Source organism: Cavia porcellus, unplaced genomic scaffold (assembly GCF_034190915.1).
Source record: "Cavia porcellus strain 051 isolate PalLab524CR breed Dunkin Hartley unplaced genomic scaffold, mCavPor4.1 scaffold_40, whole genome shotgun sequence".
Classification (NCBI taxonomy): Eukaryota; Metazoa; Chordata; class Mammalia; order Rodentia; family Caviidae; genus Cavia; species Cavia porcellus.
The window spans coordinates 6,610,566-6,631,469 of record NW_026947523.1 but is presented as its reverse complement, the minus strand read 5'-3'; the positions used below and the strand labels follow the sequence as shown (position 1 = coordinate 6,631,469).

At 46.3% G+C, this 20,904-nt stretch overlaps 1 pseudogene; it reads left to right on the top strand.

Annotated features, from left to right (window-relative positions):
* The first annotated feature begins 4,140 nt into the window (after positions 1 to 4,140).
* LOC100714764 (cytochrome P450 2D16-like) lies at positions 4,141 to 20,891 on the top strand (annotated as a pseudogene).
* Positions 20,892 to 20,904: the final 13 nt, after the last annotated feature.

Sequence of the window (20,904 nt, the reverse complement as noted above, 5' to 3'; positions counted from 1 at the left end):
AGCTACTGACAGTCATCCCAAGTGGGATGATGAGTGAAAAAGATAGATTCCAGAAGAGACACGAGGCCTTGGGGATCCTTAGAAAAAGTGTGGGTTCTGCTGTTTCCAATTGTAGAGGTCAGAGGCCGAGAATGGGACACGGGTAAACAAAGGTGCAGAGGGGAAGGACCAGAGGATAGCTCCGGTTCTGAAGCCGAGCGTGTCTGAGCAGGGGCCAATAGGTTAGGGCAAAGGTTTTTTTCCTAGTCCTTTGCCTTTTTGATATCCCATTTTAATCATCATTTTCTTAATTTTAGGATTTGAATCTATTTGTTCAGCTTCCAAATTGAGACTCGTTTGTTCAGCTTTAAAAGCAGAATCACTAGTCAGCACTAATTTCCACTTTTGTAACAAATCTCTTCCCCACAAGTTAACTGGAATGGGTGCCACAAGGTAAAAAGAAACCCTTTTGTTGGTCGGGTCCCTCATAAGGCAAAGATGAGGCACTCTGTAACAAAATCAACTGCACCAGGTAGCCTCCCTGTTCAAAAATCCAGTTATCCATAGCACATGCAAGAACTTGTATTTTATCTCTATACCATCAATCACACTAGGCACAATAGATATTGCTTTAAATTTAGATTGGCTTTTTCCAGCACAAGACCAACTGTTCCTTGAGGTGGGGGACCCTGAATTATTCTCCCAAAAAGCATTTTCTCATTTATTGCTGAACATGGATTGGGACCTGTTCTATTTTTATGAACCTGCTCTGAGATAAGAGTTTTAGCTTTACATCAAAATATAGGAATTGATCAGAAGATAGGCATGTTTGTGCCAAATGTTTGACATCATAAGGTGTCAATTGATATGTATCCAAAACAATTTGCTGTAAAGGTTTACTAATCCAATTCTTGTTTTGCTCTCTCTCTCTTTTTTAAAAACCTGTTATTTATAGGTACTATCATCTGAAGCAAACAAAATTCACATCCCCTCAAGCTTTCTACAACTCACTACACACCATCAAATTGAGTTTTTCCTCTTTCACATTCTGGCACAGCCAGACATTTTACTTGAAGACAAAACCACTTTCTTTGTCCCTCATTTTCTTTTTTACTTATTACCAGTCAATTACCTTCTCTCTGTCTTTTCAGACAACATTAAAACCTTCAACAAAATCCTTGAAGTGACTTTCTTTCAGTAGTCTAAAATATATTGAACCATTTCATGTCTTTTTACCACCTTAAAATGCTACAATTTAAAAACTGTAACTTTCTTAACTGGCTCAATTACAGTATGACCTGGTTTCACTTGGTAAAGTTAATATGATTTTAAAAACATATATAGGTAACTGGAGATTTAGCTCAGTGGCAGAAGCACATGCCTTGCAAGCAGGCAGTCGTGAGTTTGATCCCCGGTACCAACAAAAAAGAAAAAGACAAAAAAAAAATACTTTTTAAAAACATGCAGAGGTTGCAAGTAATCAGTTGAGGACTAAAACATTAAACAAGGTGCCACAAAAGACAAGATCAACATTAAAGACACAAAGAAAGGTTTTTCTGTCTGTGGTTTGGTGACCTAAAGGGAAACAATTTTTAAAATTTTGACCTTTAATTCCAACAAGCCACATGCAATGTATAACAGAAAAAGTTCAAAAGGTGCAAAGGAAACCCCAGAGTTAGTAACAGATTCAAATGAGCATATGGCTCCAAGGTACAGAAACACTGAACATAAAGACAAATGGGCAAAAAGCTGTGAATTACAAATGGGCAAAAAGCTCCAAATTACAAATGGGCAAAAAGCCCCAAAGTACAAACAGATGAAAGCCCCCAGAAGGCATCCCATTCCGGTGCAGAAGGAGCACTAGGCTCACCCGCAGATACAAATGTGTGCACCCAAATTACAAACAGGCAAAAAGACCCAAATACTTACAGAAGTGTATGCCAATCGATTGGTGAAAATTAATTTGGAACAGGGTCCTCCAGTAATCCCAGACGAGGTCCCAAATGTACCCCAAAAATGAGACCCAAAGATGTTGTTCATAAAACAGGGCAAGACGTTTTTTAAAAGAAAAAGGAGTGCTTTATTTAAGCTGGCACCAGCGACAGCAGTTGGAATTTGCAAAGCTGTGTAAGTGGGTTAAAATTTTTTCAGGCTTTTATGGGAGAAAACCACAAAGTCAATGATGGGAGGGGAGACAAGAATGAGGAAGACCTTTGTTTTCCTCTGCTTGAGGGCAGAGAAGTTTTGCAGGGTGGTCAGCCATTTACTTCTTTGCAGGAATTTACAGCTAATTGTCTACTAATTTTAGGATCAACTATCTTTCACAAGAGGGGACAAAGGTTGAGAGGAATATAGGTAACTCAAGATCGACCGATTCCAGGAACAATTGTCCTTTGCAAAGGGAACAAAGGTTAACATAGCAAACCGGTTACCAGGGTGATGGTGCATACAGAACAGTATGGCGGGCACCTTATATTTACAGTATAATAGTTACTATATGTTAGAAATCATATGTTCTTGCTGCACTAGACTTTTTTCCAATGTATGGTATTTTTCTCTTCAAGTCTCTTTGACCTCACATCTATGACACTGATACATTCATGTCAGATCATTTGTGGTTCTTGTTTGGATGGTATATTGTTTCCCAAGCTTTTAATATCAAATTCTTTGTTTCTTTTTATCTAACATTCTGGGCCTTCCCATGGGGATGGGGAAGAGCCTCAGGCAGAAGAGAAATCACGCCTTCCTGTGAGCCAACCAGTGCACAGGCTGAAAAGGCAGAAGAGCATCCCCACCCTGCCCCACTGACTCAGAGCACTCAGGGTGAGATGACAGCAGCTGAGGGGAGGGAACAGCTTGGTGCTGCTGCTGTTTGGTTGACTCTGCAGGCCTGGACTGGTGGTCTGTGGGGGATGTCCTCCTGTCTTGTTTTTGAAAGCCAATGTTTTGTCCCATTTTACTATTTTGTTTTGTCCCTGTATTTGGTAACCTAGGTGCTATTTTGAAGATAACAGTTTCTGTTTGATTTTGTTTCTGTGTGGTGTTTTTTTCAATGTTATGTTTTGATTGGTTTTATTCTATTTTGTTTTCTATGATTTTGCTATGTCTGATGGTCTGGACAACTGTTGTTAATACAGTAAGATATATATTAGATTAAGCATTGTTGATTTCCTATTAGCCTGTTTTGAAGTTCAGTACCACTTTCACTGCTTTGTTTTGACTGACTTTATTGTTTTGTTTTGTTGGGTTTTACTATCTTCAAAATAAAATTTAAAGAAATAAGATTCTAGTGTGTAGTTAGCATGTAGATGGTTTTGTTTTTGAACCAATCTATCAGTCTTTGGTTGCACTTTCAGCAAGAGGGTTTAAATTTGGTACATTTAAATTAACTTCTGATAGAAAAAAAACCGCTTCTACCATTTATCTCTGTTTATTGCACATCTTACCCTTTTAACTATTCCTTTATCTTATATATTTTGCATTATTATCTTCTTGCCTTTAGTGGCTATTTTTGTGTCCAGTTTGGTTACCTTTTGCTTTCTTTTATTGCACTTTTCTCTGTGTTCTCACTTATTACATTGGTTAAACTCAATATCTTAATCATAAAAACCTAGTTTGAATAATAAATTCATATTCTGTAGTCGATAAAGTCTGTTCTCATCTATCTCTATCCTTCCAGCATTATGTTGTTAATGTCCCAGATTCCAATTTTATACATTGTGTGCTTATTAACATAGAGTTATAATTAGTGGTTTATTCATTAGTGTTTTAAATTAATGCAAGAATAATAAATATGGGAGGAAAAAACCACACGGGAATAAATAGGAATTACAAACCCACGACTCAACAATACCAACATTTATAAGCACCTATGTGCTCAACCTGTATAGTGTTCGATGTTTCTTTATAGCTTTGAGTTACTATCTAGTGCAAGTTCATTTCAGACCAATTGGTCCTCCACCACCTCATCGAAGGTAAGTCCACTGTTAATGAAGTCCTTCTGCTGCTTTTTACTGGCATTGTCTTGACTTCTTCATTCATGTCAGGTAGTTTGGCGAAATGGAAAAATTCTGTGGAACACTCTTATTTTCTTTCACAACTTAAACATATTATCCCCTTATTTTTTGATCTGCGTGGTCTCTAATGAAAAACTAGCTAGAAATGAGTAAGGAAACATACGGAGCTCTCCTTGCATGTGATGAGTCTCTTCTCTTTACTACTTTTAAACTTCTCATTGTACTGCCCTCCCTGGACGTAGGGTCCCTGAGCCCATCCTACCCATCATCCGCCCCAGAGGCTGTGCTGGAAGCCGGATGGACTACAATTCCCAGAGGGCTCTGCGCACATTGCGAGGACTACACGTCCCAGGGCATTCGCGGGGCAGGGGTGGGGCTGAGGGGTGGGGCTCCCTGAGGGTTGGGGCTCCAAGTCCTCCACTTACAAGCGCCCTCCTCCAAGAGCCCTGGAGTCCTCTCTCTGCTCACTTCCCGGTCCACTGGTCCCTCAAGGTAAATGGCGCCTGCAGCCTAGCGGGGCCTGTCTCCCCTAGGACGCTTCGAGGTGATGTTTCCTCAGGCAGAGAGCGCGGGGAGGCTCCCCAAACTCAGCGGCCTGCGAATCCCGGACCCGGGCGCTCCCGGAGCCGCGGGCGCTGTCCCAGCCTGGCTGACTCGGCGCATCCAGCGGCGCAGGACCTCCCTGCGCCCGCGCTCCTCGGCTCTGAGTGGGCGTGGAGGCGCGGAGGGGAGTCCCGGGGCCTCTCCAGGGTGCGGGGAGGGCAGGGTGAGGGTCTGGGGCGCTGCGGCCAGGCCCTGCGGGGCTCACCCGGACTGAAGTCCCCCATCCCGGAGTGCGGAGGAGGCCGACACGGGTTGGGGTCCTCGGCAGCATTTAGACCCGCATTCTGTACGTGATGGGGCGGGCAGGGCTGGCCGATGAGGCCCCTCAGGAGGGCATCGTCCTGGTCGGGGGCCCGCCCAAGCCGCGAGTGGGGAGAGGACAGGTGGCTCTTTCTGGCCACCACTGACGACCCCTGCCTCACCACCCGTTTAATTAGGTTCAGTTGAAAGGTGTCCATCAACTGAGGAATGGATAAAAAAGTTGAGGTGTTTTTATACAATGGAGTACTACTCAGCTGTAAAAGATGATCACATTGAGATATTTATAAATAAATGGGTGCAACTTGAGACCATAGTCATAAGCGAAATAAATCAAACTCACATGTATAAATACCGAATAGTTTCCCTAGTGTATGAAATGGTAAGAATACAAAAAAGTATGTGGTAATCATGATCCCCCATTATATTGCTTTGAAGCCTTATAATGTTTTCATTCATTAGTTGAAATGGTTTTATTCTGGGTTGTTTGATTTTATTGTCTGTGATGGTATGAACAGTTATTTTGAAGAAAACAAGACATTATAATAGCTGGTGCTGATTTAATAGTCAGCTTGTTTTGAAGTCCCACCCAGCTTTTGTTTTGTCTCCATTGGTTTTATCATGTTGTATCTTATTGGATTTTATTATATGTGATAGTATAAACAAAATCTTTTTTTTTTTAAATAAGTACCGGGGATCGCTTGCAAGGCAGGCACTTATGCCGCTGAGCTAAATCCCCAGCCCCTAAACAAAATTTTTTATAGGCAAGGAGATAATATAAAAACCATTGTTCGTTTTCTGTTAGTTGGTTCTAAATACCCTGTAATAATTTCACCATCTTGAATGGTTTTACACTGTCTTGTTATGTTTGATGCTATAGTATATGAAGGTATACTCAAAGATTTCAAGGAAAGAGACACTATGCTAACTACTGTTATGTCGGATTATCTTGTGGTGAAACATTATGTTGCTTGAATTGTTCTGTTCTGACCTGTGTTGTTATGTCCTCTTTTATCTTAATCTCCTTTATTTTTTTAAATAAAAAAAAAAAGAAAAGAAAGGTACAGGAATTTGAGAGTGAACCCGCAAGGAGTTTGACAGTGCCCACAGACACCAGCTGGACAGACAATTATCGCTCTACTGTACTTGGTCACAGTTCTGTTTTAGTGTATATGCTGCTGAAGCCAGCACACTAGTCATTTCTGCCCACCCAAGGGTCCATTGGACTTTTCTTTCTTGTGAATTTCACAGTCATGTGGGGGCCATCAGAATATACCTGTAACGTAGTCAAACGCACATATCAGCAACTAGAGTCTTAGAATTCTTCCTGCTTCTTGATTCAGAAATAACAGCAACCTGAGTGTTTGAAAGTCTGTTTGCTTTCAGCTCTATCCTGAAGGTCCTAGGTTTTTCTGCAGGGTGGGGAGAGCTTTATATATGTTATTAGGAGGACTTAAAAACAGTTACCCATGGTACTGGCTTCTCTGTAAGCACAGAGACATAGACTGTGTTTTCACAGTCTTCAGAACAAATTGTTTTGAGAGGGAGTGAATGGAATGGCCCTGAAATCCAGATCACCTTGGTAGTGATGGAAGTGAGTTTTCTTTATGTTCTGTTTCCTGATTTCACACTATAAACTTGCCCAGTTTGAATCTCCCGTTCTGTGTGTGATGTGATGTCTATACTGGAGGGGAACAGAGTGGCTAGATTTGGCCGTGTCCATGAATGCATGTGGCTTGGTGGGGGCGGGGGAGCTGATGAATAAACCATAACAGCATGTTTCTTTATCAAACAACGTTTAGAAAAGTGAGTCCACAGCCGGTCTGCCATGCAGGGAAGGTGTGGTGGAAGGGTTGGGAGAGAAAAGCTGCTTGAATAACGGCAGGGTAAAACCAAGGGATAGGAGAGGAGCCATGGAGGGACACATGGAGTGTGCTAGGTCACAATCCAGTTTTTCCACACTTCCCACCAGGCTTCACCACATTTTACAATGGATTCTTCTGTGCCCTACTCCACTGACAGCACCCCATGATCCAGGCCCCTTCCAAAAACCCAGGCTGTGAATACTTGAGACTGTTGGGAACATTCTAGATCTGAGATATAAAAATGGTTGTGGAGGCTTGCAGTGCAATACAGTGCTGCAGAGCTGAGGGAGAGCGAGCCAGGGGCCCGTGGCAGAGCTCTGTCTCCTCCAGGAGGGAGAAACAGGTCTAGGTGGCACCACAGCTGATGGTCCCTGCTCTGTGAGTTATCAGAGAGTGCTCTGGGGATGATGGTGAGTCCAGTACTTGGAATTGAGAGGCCAAGCTGGAGGTGTCTCTGTCCCCTGATGCCAGGTGAAAGGGGAGTTGCCTTCCCAGGGTGTCATCACCTGTGTGATAGGTGAGGAGCAACAACCAGGCCAGAAAAGGGCCTAATCAGGTGTCAGTGCTGAAACCTCTCCCCGCAGTCTTTGTAGCAAGTGAACCAGTGGAGAGGCTGCAACAGAGATCAGAGAGGCACCACAGCATTCAGGTTCTCCTCCTGTTTTAGAAATACTGTGTCATTTTTCCAGAAATGTTTCTTGTCCCCTATTTAGGCTTCTGATCTGTGAGATCTGCGAGCCCCAGGTTGGTCTGTCCCAGGGGAATCCAGCACTGTGCATTGTCACCACAAGGAGATGTGGTATTTCTGTAACAGTGCAGTGTGCTTGACACATAACATGTGCAGCACATGTTAATTCCAGTGAATCCAGATCTCTTCCTCTGTGTGAGTTTTCACTCAAGGAGGAAGAGTAGGGCTGCAGGAATAGGTAGGGTAGAGGGCATGGGTACTTATGTGGGATTTGAGCAGAATTCCAACTCAGAGGGCATCAGGAAGATGTGAGCATGGTGAGGAGCAGAGACCTGCTCTCTGGAAAGGAGGTTTCCTTACACTGTGGGCCTTTGTGCTCTGTACTGCTGAGCAGCTTCTCTCCTATGAACCAGAGTGGTAGTACCAGACCAAACTATCCCTCCATTAGGAGGTGGGTAGCGTCTGTGTGACTTGCCCAGTGCTGCCCTAGCATGTATAGCAGGCTGTGCTCCCAGCTGCCCTGAAAGAGCAAGGGTGAAAGGGGAGGAGGACGGAAAGTTGGGCTCCTGAGCCTGTACTCTGTGCTTTTCACTGTGACTCAGCAACAGTGTTTTTCCCACTTGGATTTTTCTCCATAAAGACAGGAGGGGAGTGGACTGTCCTGTGGCTGTGCTCTGGCTGAGGCGCTGTGGGTAGTGGATTTGTCATTAGGAGTAGCATAGGAGGTCCAATGCCGAAAAACCTGGATCCACAAATATTTGGGAAACGTCGGTGTTGCAGTCTGTGGGGCTGGACTGGGCAGTGACGGGTGCTGGCCATGAGGCTGAGCTCAGACATTTCCCCTCAAATCTTTACCATTAGATGAGGTCATGGGCTCATGAGTGCTATGCACCATGTCATTACCGATAGTGACCAACTGGTCAAGTGTAGGGGAAGAGAAAAGTCTGTTATGTCCCTAGTCAATTACACTGCTGAGTGGGATGCAGGAAATTTAAATAGGGATGGTGGGCTGAGGAGTCGCTGCCTAGGAGAGTGAGGGGCACTCTGGTTGTCGTCCACTGGTGCAGTACATGCTTCACATGCTGCTTGGATGTGGGGAGAAACTGCACCAAAACACCGTCCTAGGACTCAGGAGCTGCAGCTGTGCCCAGACACAGGGCCCCTGAGTAGGTCCTCATACCCCTGTGACTATGAATGACCTGGCCTGGAAACCACTGCCGAATGTCCTGTCAGGCCCTGAAGGTCTCTGCCCTTCTCCAGCTAGATTAGGAGGTGTCACACAAACTCATTTGGCCCTCCTGGGTTTTGCATTGTTCTTTCTTAATTTATTTTCAAGTTGAGTGGGCTTCTCAGAGGAATCTGCAGATTAGGGTTTGAAACAAGAGGCCCTCCACTGAAGGTCCAGTGAAATGTGAGCTGAAGTAAGCAGTCTAGAATCTTCCATTTATGTAATCCCAGTACTCAGAGGGTTAAGGTAAGAGAATCCTTTGCAGTTTTGAGACCACTCTGGGCAACAAACTGAGCTCAGTGCTAACCTGAACTACACAGCAAGACCCTGACTCAAAAAGCCAAAAAAGAAAAACAAAACAAAAACAAAAATAATCTTACATCTTTCCCAGCAGGGAGTTGCTTAAATCGAATGGGAAAAGAAAGGAACTGCTGTGGCTGTGCTGCATGAGCTCTCTCATCTTGCTGACAGGAAGAAGCCTGGACTCCTCATGGGGGAGGCCTGGCATGAGCACTGCTTAGAGCTGATATTCGTCATGGGTAGTGTGGGGCCTGGTCTTGGTTTCTGTCTCCTCGAGTGGTCAGGTTGAGTGTGCTTGTGTCCTTCACCTGCAGAATAGGCACACGGTGACCTGTTTGTCTCTGGCCTGGTCAGAGAAGACAGAAAATAACTGAACCTGCTGGAGGTGGTTTTGAGAATCCTTGAACACCAGTTAATCCCTGTTGGACTGCAAAATTCTCCACAAAGCGTGCATGACAGTCCTACTGCAGTCTGACAAACCCTCGCACATCACCAAAGTCCTGCTGGTTTGGTCTGTCAGCTCCCTGACCTCCACTTGCTGTTCACTGTGCTTCTTGGAGCAGTGATCCACCACACTGCAGTGCTGAAACCTGCATAAGCAGTGTGTCTGGTTCCATGGAACTTCCCAGAACCCTTCCCTGGGTTGTGTATCACCAGGAAAAGGCAGAGGGGCAGGGCCCGTGGGATCCTTCTGCCCTTGCCCCTCCCTGCACTCCCTGGTTGCAGTGTGCACACAGATTGTCCCACACCAGAGGACAAAGGGCAGCCTTAGCTGCTTATAAGAGGACAGCCAGCCTGTGCCAATATGTAGTGAGAGGTAGAGTGTGCTCTCTGCCTCAAGCTGCCCAGAGTGGTGAAAGCTGCTTTTGCTTGGAGAAACCTGTTAGTTGGTGGGTACCCAGGGGTCTGCTGACTGGGGATGCAGTGTTCTCTGTGGCCGTGGCGGTGGCCTTCTTCCTGCTCCTTGTGGAACTGATGCACAGGTGCCTACGCTGGGCTGCTCACTACCCACCAAACCCTGTTCCAGTGCCTGGACTTTGCTGCAGGTGGACTTCAAGAACATGGTGTAGTCCTTCTGCAAGGTTGGGGAGCTGGTGGTGGAGAGCAGCAAAGGTCAGGGGACCCCTGTACTAATTGTGCTGCTTGAAGCCACATCTTGGAGAAGAACATGGTTTTATCCGAGAAGGAAATAGAGGATCTGTCCTGGGGAGGACTCCATCAGGGCACAGAACAGAGGACTTTCCATAGGGAGAGGAGTGGGAGGACAAACTACAGGAAGTTGGGCAGAATGGGGTAGTGGGACTGGTATCCAATTTGATGGAACAGAAGTTTCGTAGTACCTAAGACCATTCTGATGACAGCAGAGGCTTGGGCTGGAGGAGCAGGGCAATGGAATCCTAAGCATCACTGGAATCAGGAAACTGATGTGGAAAGAAGTTCTTTCTGTAGCATCAAATTGGCTGCCATGGGGTCGTGGTGCTCTCAGCTTACAACTGTGAACCTGAGTTTCCTCATCTGAGAAACCACAGAGGATAAGACCCTGCATCCACATTTCACTGACAGTTTCTGCACTGTGCTCAGGCACTAGCTGGATTGTCAGGTCCAGGTGTAAGGTGGTTGTTCTGAACTTCAGAAATGTGGCCGGAGCCTGCAGATGCTAAGTGTTGGGCAGTTGTCGGCCTAGAGTGCTGGTGTAGCAAGAATGTTGCCTTGAGCACCCTCATCACTCCCATGAAGAAAAAGGAGAAGAAAACCTCAAAGAGAAAAGAGAAGGCAGTAGACCTGTTGTCTGCACTGCTTGGATTGGGTCTCTGTGTCTTGGCAGTGAGACTAGAGAATCCATAATGGGAACATTGCTAGCTTCTCAGGAGTCCTGTGCCGCCTCCTCCAGCTGCAACATCAGTGGGAACATGTTCATCCGACAGTTTGCCTGGACTCCAGTGGTTGTGGTCAACAAGCTTTGGTGGCTTTGCAGAAGACTCTGGTGAACCACAGAGAGTGCATTTCCGATTAGCTCACAGTGCCTGGCAATGAACTACAGGGCTTCGGACCAAATGCCAAAGGTAAAGTTCAGTAAACCACAGGTGACGATAGGGCAGAACCCTGGGGGCACCCATGGTAGACAGGGCTTACTGTTTATGGTAATATGTTCAAGAAAAGATGGACATCCATGTCCTCTGGCTATGAAGCCAAAAAAGGAGCTTTTACATGTTAGTGGAGACAAAGTTTGTGTCTGATCAGCAGCCAGGAGTGAGTGGATGATACAAGAGTACAGGTTAGTACTTTCTGATCCTGACTCTAGCTCCCCATTCCAGGGGTTATTGGGGCACTTTATGGACCCTCCTGGTTTGAGCAGTGGCACTTCTGTGTGTCCACCCTGCGCAACTTCAGCCTGGGCAATAAGCCACTGGAGCAGTGGGCGCCTGCCTCTGAGCTCCTTTTGCCATCCATGCTGGTGGGGGATAGATGGAGGGTGATGTCTCAATGGGGTTATAAATATAACCTTTGGGATTTTGAGGAAGACAGAGAAAGGGATTACAATCCTTGGATTATGACACTCAGTATTTGGGATTACACTAGTCAGGTAAGTGATTTGTTCAACACTTGCCCTTAAGAATGTAGATAAATGCTGTGTTGGCCCCTCTTATGTACAAGGGGATGCCTTGGCAACAGCTTTCACTCAGGTTATCCATCCCCAGCCTGGAGGAAAGAGAAAAAACAAGGTTACTGTTCCACCTGTGGATGCGAGGGACATATTTCCTGAAAGTGTTCTGCTGCAGCTCTAAGGGCAGCACAGCCAGTATCTGTCCCTTCAGCACAACCTCGTACTATGTGTCCAGAGTTCACTTGAGGATATCATTGCGCCACGTGGTGTAGATTCTAAAGTGATGTGGAAGACCAACCTATTTGAGGAAGCTCCCTGTAAAGGCCAGCCACAGCCCGGGGAAGCCCAGAGAGCTTCCCTGATAGGACATGGACCTGCTCAGCATGGCAGGCTCCTAGGATTTGGGAGGCAATATGGTCCTGATTTGTGGTTTGCTGATTGAAATAAATACTCTCAGAGAACCAGTCAGCATCTCCAGAGAACCTGCCATGTTGGATATTAGGGTGTTGAGCAAGAAAGCAACACGCCCTCCTTCCTGGTGAGCAGCTGCTGTGGTTGAGCAGGGAACAGAGCCAGTCAGCATCTCCCATGAGCCTGGTGGGACATGGGCTGAAAATGAAACATCCAACCCGTACCCCGCCTCCCATTAGCAGCTGGAGGCCAGAAGTCTGAGCACTTCTTAGGAGGATGACCACATGCAGTGCAGAAAATATGGGGGATTTCCTTCTTTGTTCTCTTTGAAGGCCAATATTTTTTTCACTGTTTTGCTTTGTTCTGATTGTTTTGCTCTCTTCAATATTCTATTTTGATGGGGTTTATAATGTTCTGTTTTGACATGATTCTGCTGTGACTGGACAACTATTGTGTAGATAATGAGATGCAGTGTGGTCCCTAACCTGTTATCCCGGTATCCTCTGTGAAGTTCTGAACCAATTGCACTGCATTGTCTTGATTGGCTATGGTCTGTCTTGTTCTGTTGTATTTTACTACCTTCAAAATAAAATAAAAATAAAAATAAAAATACTATCATAGTGGACAATTCTGAATAACCAGTACAATAACAAGCAACCTGTAAAACTGCTCAGAATCCAACATTTGGCTTTCACAAGCTGGTAATAAGCTGCCTCCAGCGTATCACTGTCTCACTGTGGTTTTGAAGTAAGTCTTGATATCTGGTAGTGTAAATTCTCGCCGTCTGCTGTTTTTCAAAATTGCTGTTTACTTTAGGGTACTTGCTTCAAATTCACAGCCAATATAATTCTACACTTATTTGGGGCTTTTTTGCTTTCTTATAAATTTTTTTAGTTTTCAATATACTGATGCTGCACATATTTTATTAGTGATATACATATAAGTGTTACATGATTTTCTGTGCTGTTATAAATCTTTTATAAATTCCTGACCAAAAATATAAAAAAAGTTGAGGTCATAGCTGTAGAGGCAGCAGCTGCCATAGGCCCTGGGGTGGAGATGCAGCCCAGAGCAGGCACTGAGTGAGGCACTAACCCTCTCCACCTACCAAGTGTTGGTGCCAAAATGTGATTCCAAGGGAAAACAGTTTTCCCCTCAAGATGACGAGTCACTGCTAGCAGGGGAGCTTGCCCACATCCCTGGGTGTGAGGCAGGAGCCTCAACTGGAGGAAGGAGCAAAGACTAGGAGCCCCCGGCTCCCAAATACAGAATGTGAGTTTTTCTTCTGCACAAAAGACAAAATTGCAAGCTGTTATATGGGCCTCAGAGGATCTTTCATCTACTCTAATTAACCCTTTTTCACACAGTGCTTAGGTTTGCAGTGTGATGTGCCACATTAAAACTGCCGCCATTCATACCAACCAGGAAGATCTTTTTCATGTATCTCATAGTTTCCAATTTGTCACACAGTCACCCCATGTTTCTTGTTTAATTGGTCATTTACATTCTCATTCCCCAATTGCCAATGCTTCTCACTGAGGGAAAGGCTACAATAAACAGATTTCTAGCTACTGACACTTTTACTTCCGCACATGCTATGACCTGCAGAGTTGTTGAGGTTCATGGGGTAAAGGACCATGAGAGGATGAGAAAATAAAGAAAAGATGGAGCCCTTACTTTTCCGATGGGAAGAAAACACTGCCCCTTCACTTGGGCGCATTTGTATTTTTAGCATCTTCACGTCATATGACATCCTGTAGTCCTACCAACCCACTATTGAGAAGGTCTTGGGGCTGGATGTTCTCTGGAATGAAGCAGCTTCTTTACATGGATTGCATTGGGTGCTTTTTGTTCTTAATTTGTCCATGTCCAGCCTTACACACATAGTCAATTTCCAGCTTACATGACTCCCAACACTCAAACGCTATTCAACACACTGAAAATTGTTAAACATGCTCAAAATTCAATTACAGAAAAAAGGATGGAATTTCTTACACAATTTATACATCCTAGTAGGCTTCATTTGGTAGTGTAAACTATTTAAATCCTACAAAATATGACAATACAATGACAGAAAGACAATTCAATCAGGTAAAACAAAACTAAGAAGGGTTCTTAGGAAGGATCATGATACTACACAGTAGGTGGCACACAGCTCAGTGCTATTCTTGGATCAAGACTATGTGATTTTCCAGACAATGCTGAATGGTTTGTCTGGGTAGCAGAGTATGCTGTCTGGTTATACCATGGACCCAGACATAGAGAAATAGTTGATTCCATCTCCCAAGAAACAGTTGCTCAGTCCTATGACACTGATGCCTGAGAGACCACACGACAACTGATAGACAAGGATGGAGCTAGACCCAACCTGGGACCAATTAAAGGAATGGACCCAGAGTGCCTGAGACATGGTAACCGAAATTAGGAAAGAAAGGTCTGAGGAAGTGACTGAGTGTATAGAGATAACTAGGCAAAAAGGTACATGAAAGAATGGGATACAAAACTTACTATTATTCTTTAGACAAAATACGTAAGTATATGTTAAATTTAAAAAATTTTATTCCAAATTTTTCTTGCAAGAGATCATTGCTAATTGATCTACAACAAAATTTGATGAGTCTATTGTTATAATTTCTAAAATTCTAAAATGTTATAATTGAATTTGGTCAAAAGTCTATTTGAGTGGACTCTGATTTTGTAAGATGTTTGTTTGTCTGGTCTGTTAAGCTGTGCACATGTTTCTTTGTTCATCATATCTGTGCACAGCTGGAGCAGTAGTCAGGTTTCCTTCACTCTTGGCTCTAGGGTTTGAATGCCTAGATAGCTAAGCACTCTGAATCCAATTCTGAAGGACAAATTCTCCAGAGAACTGTACCATGGCTTTCTCCTCAAAAGAAAGACTTTCTCTTTTGCAGTTTTGAGTCTGCAGTGGGTGGAGACTGGCTGCTTCCTGTGATGCCCACAGGCCATCTTTTTTATTCTCCTGATCCTTCTCAGCATTCAAGATGTCTACTGTATCTTTTCAGTTCACAGTTGTAGTGGAGCTTCCTTTGGGACAAAACTCACAGCATTTTCAATCATTCTACTGGACTCTGTTTTTCATGCTCAACATGAATCTGGCTAAAAGCCCCAAATGTAGCCATGCTACAACCTCAACATTAGACTCCCTTGAAATTTCTTCTGCCACATTAATTAGTCCTCTGCCCTTAGTCTCAGTCTCAGGCAAAGACTCTGGACATGAGAAAAATGCAGACAAACTTTTCCCCAAGCCATAACACACATGGTCTGGAATCAGACAACCAATGCAGTCCGTCCCAGCAGAAACCTTCTGAGCCTGATGTTTAGCAGCAGGTTTCTATCTTCCTTCTGGTCTTTGGAGCTTTGCCCAGAATTTCCCATATAGAATAGCTTAAGATGTTCCAGCTCTTTTTCAGCCAGGATCTCTGAAACTTTCCAATTTCTTCCCAGAAGCCATTTTCCCCAAGTCTCCTGAACCACATGGTCAGGTATTCTCATAGCAACAATGCAACTTCTCTGGTGTCAGCTCTGTATAACTTAGTTACTTTTTCTTTCACTGCTGAGACAAAATACATGATACCTGATGTTAAAGGTGGAAAAGTTTCTTTAGCTCACAGTTTGTGGGGGTTTCAGTTCATAATGAGATAGCACCAAGTCAGGGTGACATAGCACGTATGCAACAATTCCATAGTGGCATAAGACAGCAAGTGCAAGGTGTGGGGAAGCTTTAGTTTCCACTTGGGTGGCTTTCCACTTGGGCTTTTGGTTAAAAACCAAGGAAGCCAGTGGACTGTCCTGTGACTGTGCTCTGCCTGAGGGGCTGTGGATAGTGGATATGTCCTTAGGAGTAGCACAGGAGGTCCAGTGCCAAAATACATGGGTCTACAAATAGTTGGGAAAAGTCGGTGCTACAGTGTATTGGGGCTGGCCTGGCAGTGAGAGATGCTGGCCATGAGGCTGAGCTCAGACTTTCCCCCTAACTCTCCACCATTAAGTGAGGTCTTTCACTCATGAGCACTATGCACCATGGCATTACTGATAGTTACCAACTGGTCGAGGTGTAGGGAAAGAAAAAAAACCTGTTATGTCCTAGTCAATCATGCTGCTGACTGGTATGCAGGAAATTTAAATAGCGATGGTGGGCTGAGGAACCGCTGACTAGGAGAGTGAGGAGCACTCTGATTCTTATCCACTGGTGCAGTGTATCCTTCACGTGCTGCTTGGATGTGGGGAAAAACTGCACCAAAACACTGTATGAGAAGTCCAGGAGCTGCAGGTGTGACCAGAAACAGGGCCCCTGAGCACAACTTTTTATCTCTGGTGACTATGAATGACTGTTGTTCCCAGCCTGGAAACCCGAACCCAACCTCCTGTGAGGCCCTAAAAGTCTCTTTGCTCAACTCACTTGCCTTCCTTACTCTAGCCAGAGGACCTACTATATATCTACTGTGATACATAATCATCCCCTAGACCCTCATGGGTTTTGCATCATTATTTGTTAAATTATTTTTAGGTTGATTGGACTTTTCAGCGGGATCTGCAGATGAGGTTTTGAAACAATAGCCTTTCAAGAAGAGCACAGGCTCCTCCATGGAAGGTCCAGGAGAATGTAAGCCGAAATAAGGAGTCAAAAAGTTTACATCTGGCTGGGCGTGGTGGTGCACACCCATAATCCCAGCCCTCAGAAGGCTAAGACAAGACAATCTTTGCAACTTTGAGGCCAGCCTGGGCTACAAAGTGAGCTCGAGCCAATCTTAAGTACATAGTGAGAGCGTGTCCCAAAAAGAAAAAAGAAAAAAATCTTACGTCTGTCTCAGCGAGGCGTCACTTAAATCAGAAGGAAAAGTAACCTGAACTGCCGTGGCCGTGTGGCACACACGGTCTCGTCTCCTAAGGGAAGAACCCTATGTTGCTCACTGAGGAGGCCTGATGTGAGCACGGCTCAGGGCTGAGACCCTTCATGGGTAGTATGAGAACAGGTCTTAGTTTCTGTCCTCGAGGGTGGTGCAGTTGAGCTTCCTTGTGTGTGAGTTCCCTTGTGTGCTTTGCTTGGTTAATAGGCACACACTGACTTGTCTGTCTGTGGCCTGCTCAGAGAGGCCATAGAGTAAATGAACCTGCTGGAGGCAGTTTTGAGAATCCTTGGACACCACTTAATCCCTATTGGGCAGCAGCATTATCCACGGAGTCTGCAAAAATAGTCTTACCGCAGTGTGACAAGCCATCGCATGCCAGCAAGTCCTGCTGGTTTGGTCTGTCAGCTCCCTGATGTCTGCTTTTCACTAAGCTTCTTGGAGCAGTGATGCATCATGGGTTAATGCTGAAACCCACATACCCAGTGTGTCTAGGCCATGGAGCTCTTCCCAGGACTCCCCCTGCCCTGTGTATCAACAGGAAGAGGCAGAAGGGGCAACTACCGGTGGAACTCATCTGACCTGGTCCTTCTCTGCACCCTCTGGTTGCACAGTGAACACAGAGGTTGTCACACAATGCAGAACTAAGGGCAGCCTTAGCTGCTTTGTAAGAGGACAGCCAGCATGTTCCAATATGCAGGGAGAGGTAGAGTGTGCTCTCTGCCTCGAGCTGCCCAGAGAGCTGTAAGCTCCTTTTGTTCAGAGCAACCCGGTGGTTGCTGGGCAGCCATGGGGCTGCTGACCGTGGATGCACTGTTCTCTGTGGCCATCTTCCTTCTCCTGGTGGACCTGATGCACAGGTGCTAACACTGGGCTGCTCACTACTCACTAGGCCCTGTTCCAGTTCCTGGACTCGGTAACCTGCTGCAGGTGGACTTCAAGAACATAGTATACTCCTTCTACAAGGTAAGGGAGCTGGTGGCGGAGAGCAGCAAAAGTCGGGTGACTGTCCTCTCTGTACTAATAGACAGTAGGGTACAAAGCCACATGCTGGACAAGGATATGGTTTTATCTGAGGAGGGAATTAGAGGCTCTGTCTTGGGGAGGAGTCCACCAGGGCAGAGAACACTGGACTTTCCATAGGGAGAGAAGGGGAGGGAAAAAGACAGGAAATTGAGCAGGATGAGGTAGCAGGACTGGCATCCAATTTCACAGAACAGAACTTTCATAGGACCTAAGACCATTCTGGTGACAGCAGAGACTTGGGGCTGTGGAGCAGTGCAAGGCAGTCCTAAGCAGCACTGGAATCTAGAAATTGATGTTGAGAGAAGTTCTGTCTCTAGCATCAAATCCTTTGTCCACCATGGGGTCCTGGTCCTCTCTGCTTCCATCTGTGAACCTGAGCTTCCTCATCTGAGGAACGAGAGAGGATAAGACCCTGTGTCCATATTTCACCGACACTTTCTGCACTCTGCTGGGGCCCTAGCTGGGCTGTCAGATCGGGTGTAAGGTGGTTGTTCTGAAGTTAAGAAATGTGGCCAGAGCCTGCAGACGCGAGGTGTTGGGCAGTGGTTGGCCTGGAGTGCTGGTGTAGCAAGAATGAGGCCAAGAGCGCCCTCATCACGCTCATAAAGAAAAAGAAGAAGAAAGCAGCGAACAGAAGAGAGAAGGCAGTAGACCTGGTGTTTGCACTGCTTTACCTGGGTTTCCATGTCTTGGCAACGAGGTTGAGACGTGCATTATGGCAGGAATCCCAGCTTCACAGGAACCCTGTCCCTCCACCTGCAGCTGCAACATCGGTTTGGGAACGTGCTCAGCCTGCAGTTTGCCTGGACTCCAGTGGTTGTTGTCAGTGGGCTGGCAGCTGTGCGGGAGGCTCTGGTGAACCTAAGCGAGGACACCTCAGATTGGCCCATACTACCCACCAATGCACTACCGGGCTTTGGACCGAAAGCCCAGGGTAAAAGTCTATAGGTCACAGATGAAATCAGGGTAGAATGCTGGGCGCGGTGACCCACAGTGGACAGGGCTTATTGTGCATGGTAATATGTTCAAGGGACAATTGAGGTCCTTGACCTCTGGCTATGAAGTCAGAAAAGGAGCCGTTGCACAGTGATGGAGACAAAGTTTGTGTTGGGTCAGCAGCCAGGAGTGAGGGAAGGTTGCAAGGCACAGGTTAGTACTTTCTTGTCCTGACTTGAGCTCTGCTTTCTAGGGGTTATTGGGGCACCCCTATGGGCCCACCTGGCTTGAGCAGCAGTGCTTCTCTGTGTCTACACTGTGCAACTTTGGCCTGGGGAAGAAGTCCCTAGAGAAGTGGGTGACTGAGGAGGCTTCCCATCTCTGTGCTGCTTATGCCAACCATGCTGGTAGGTCATATGTTGAGGACAAGAGGAAGCCACTGTGTACAGAAGTCTCAAGGAGAAGTGGAACAGTAGGGGGAATGCATTTCTATTTCCAGGACAGCCCTTGCGCCCCAGCACCCTGCTGAGCAAAGCGGTCTGCAACGTGATCTCATCCCTCATCTATGCAGGACGATTTGAGTATGATGACTCAACAGTGCTCAAGATATTACAGTTTCTAGAGGACACTGGGGAAGAGGACAATAGCTTATTGCTTCAGGTACAGTGTTGAGGGGAATCTGTGCAGTGAAAGCATCCTGCAGAAGGGCTTTGAAAGGATAATTTGCCTGCAGGAGGGATGGGAAGAAAGAATCAGGGAGGATCACTGCAGGAAGAAAGGTGTGGGGGTGGCAAATCAGAAAGCAGTAATGGGAGAGGTGGCTGAGGTTCTGGGCTGCAGAGAGGATTAGAGCGTGTGTCCACCCTGGAAGGGACCCAAGCTCATGAGATTTCTGTGGTAGGAGGTTCCTGTGGCAGCTCAGTAGCAGGAGAGAGCTTTTATGCCGGCACAGTGGAGGGATCAGGGCAAAGGTGTGGAGCATCAGTCCTTGGGTCACCATGGAGGTGGCTGGGTATGAGATGACACCTGTGGGTCTGGAGCACAGGAAGCACCCAGGCTCCCTTTGTGCTGTCACAGGTAGTGAACTCAATGCCCCTGTTCCTGTGCATCCCATGGGTGGCTGCCAAGTCCTGCCCGCACAGAGGTCCTTCATGGCCTTGAATGATGAGCTGTTGGCTGAACACAACACAGGCTGGGACCCAGACCAGCCTCCCCGAGATCTGACTGATGCTTTCCTGAACGAGGCGCATAAGGTGAGAGTGGGCTGTGAGAAGGGATCAGGGTGTGTGAGCCAAGTGTTCTGGGAGGCCTCAGCATCTCCCAGAGACCCAGCACCTGTGCTGAGGGGTGGTGCATGGGGACATTTGTGCCATTCTGCCCACTTTCCACTGAGGCCACTGTCTCTGCCTGTCTCAGGTCAAGGGCAACTCCGAGAGCACCTTCAATGATCAGAACCTTCGTCTAGTAGTTCTTGAGCTGTTTTCTGCAGGAATTGGGACCACATCAGTCATGTTGACCTGGGCTCTCCTCCTCATGATCTTGCACCTGGATGTGCAGTGTGAGCTCTGCTGGGAATGGATGGAACTCAAGGGAGGAGAAATCAGGCCAGCTGATCTGGGAAACACATGAGGCTTGTCCAAGGCACATGAAATGTGATGTTCAGCTCAGATGGAGACAGCACTTAATGCAGGCATGGAGAGGGTCAGAGTCCAGTTTCCAGGGACTGACTCACCAGGGGAATCCTACTCTGACCAGGTCAAGTGCAACAGGAGGTCGATGAATGATATGGCCGGGGCCGCGCCCAGAGATGACAGACCAGGCCCGCATGCCCTTCATCAATGCTGTGATTCAGGAGGTGCAGCGCTTCGCAGACATCGCCCCACTGGATGTTCTTCACATGACATCTCATGACACTGAGGTGCAAGGCTTCCTCATCCCCAAGGTAGGGCCCATCCCCTGGGGCCCTCCTTCCTTACCATGGCCACTGCCAAGTGTGGCCAGAAACTGTTGTGTCACCTGGCCCCGATACCATTGGTGCTGCCAAGTCCAGCCTGTGTGTGTGGTGCTGCACCCATTGCTGCCCTGTGCTCCCTGATCCCCCAGCGTAGTTGGAGGATG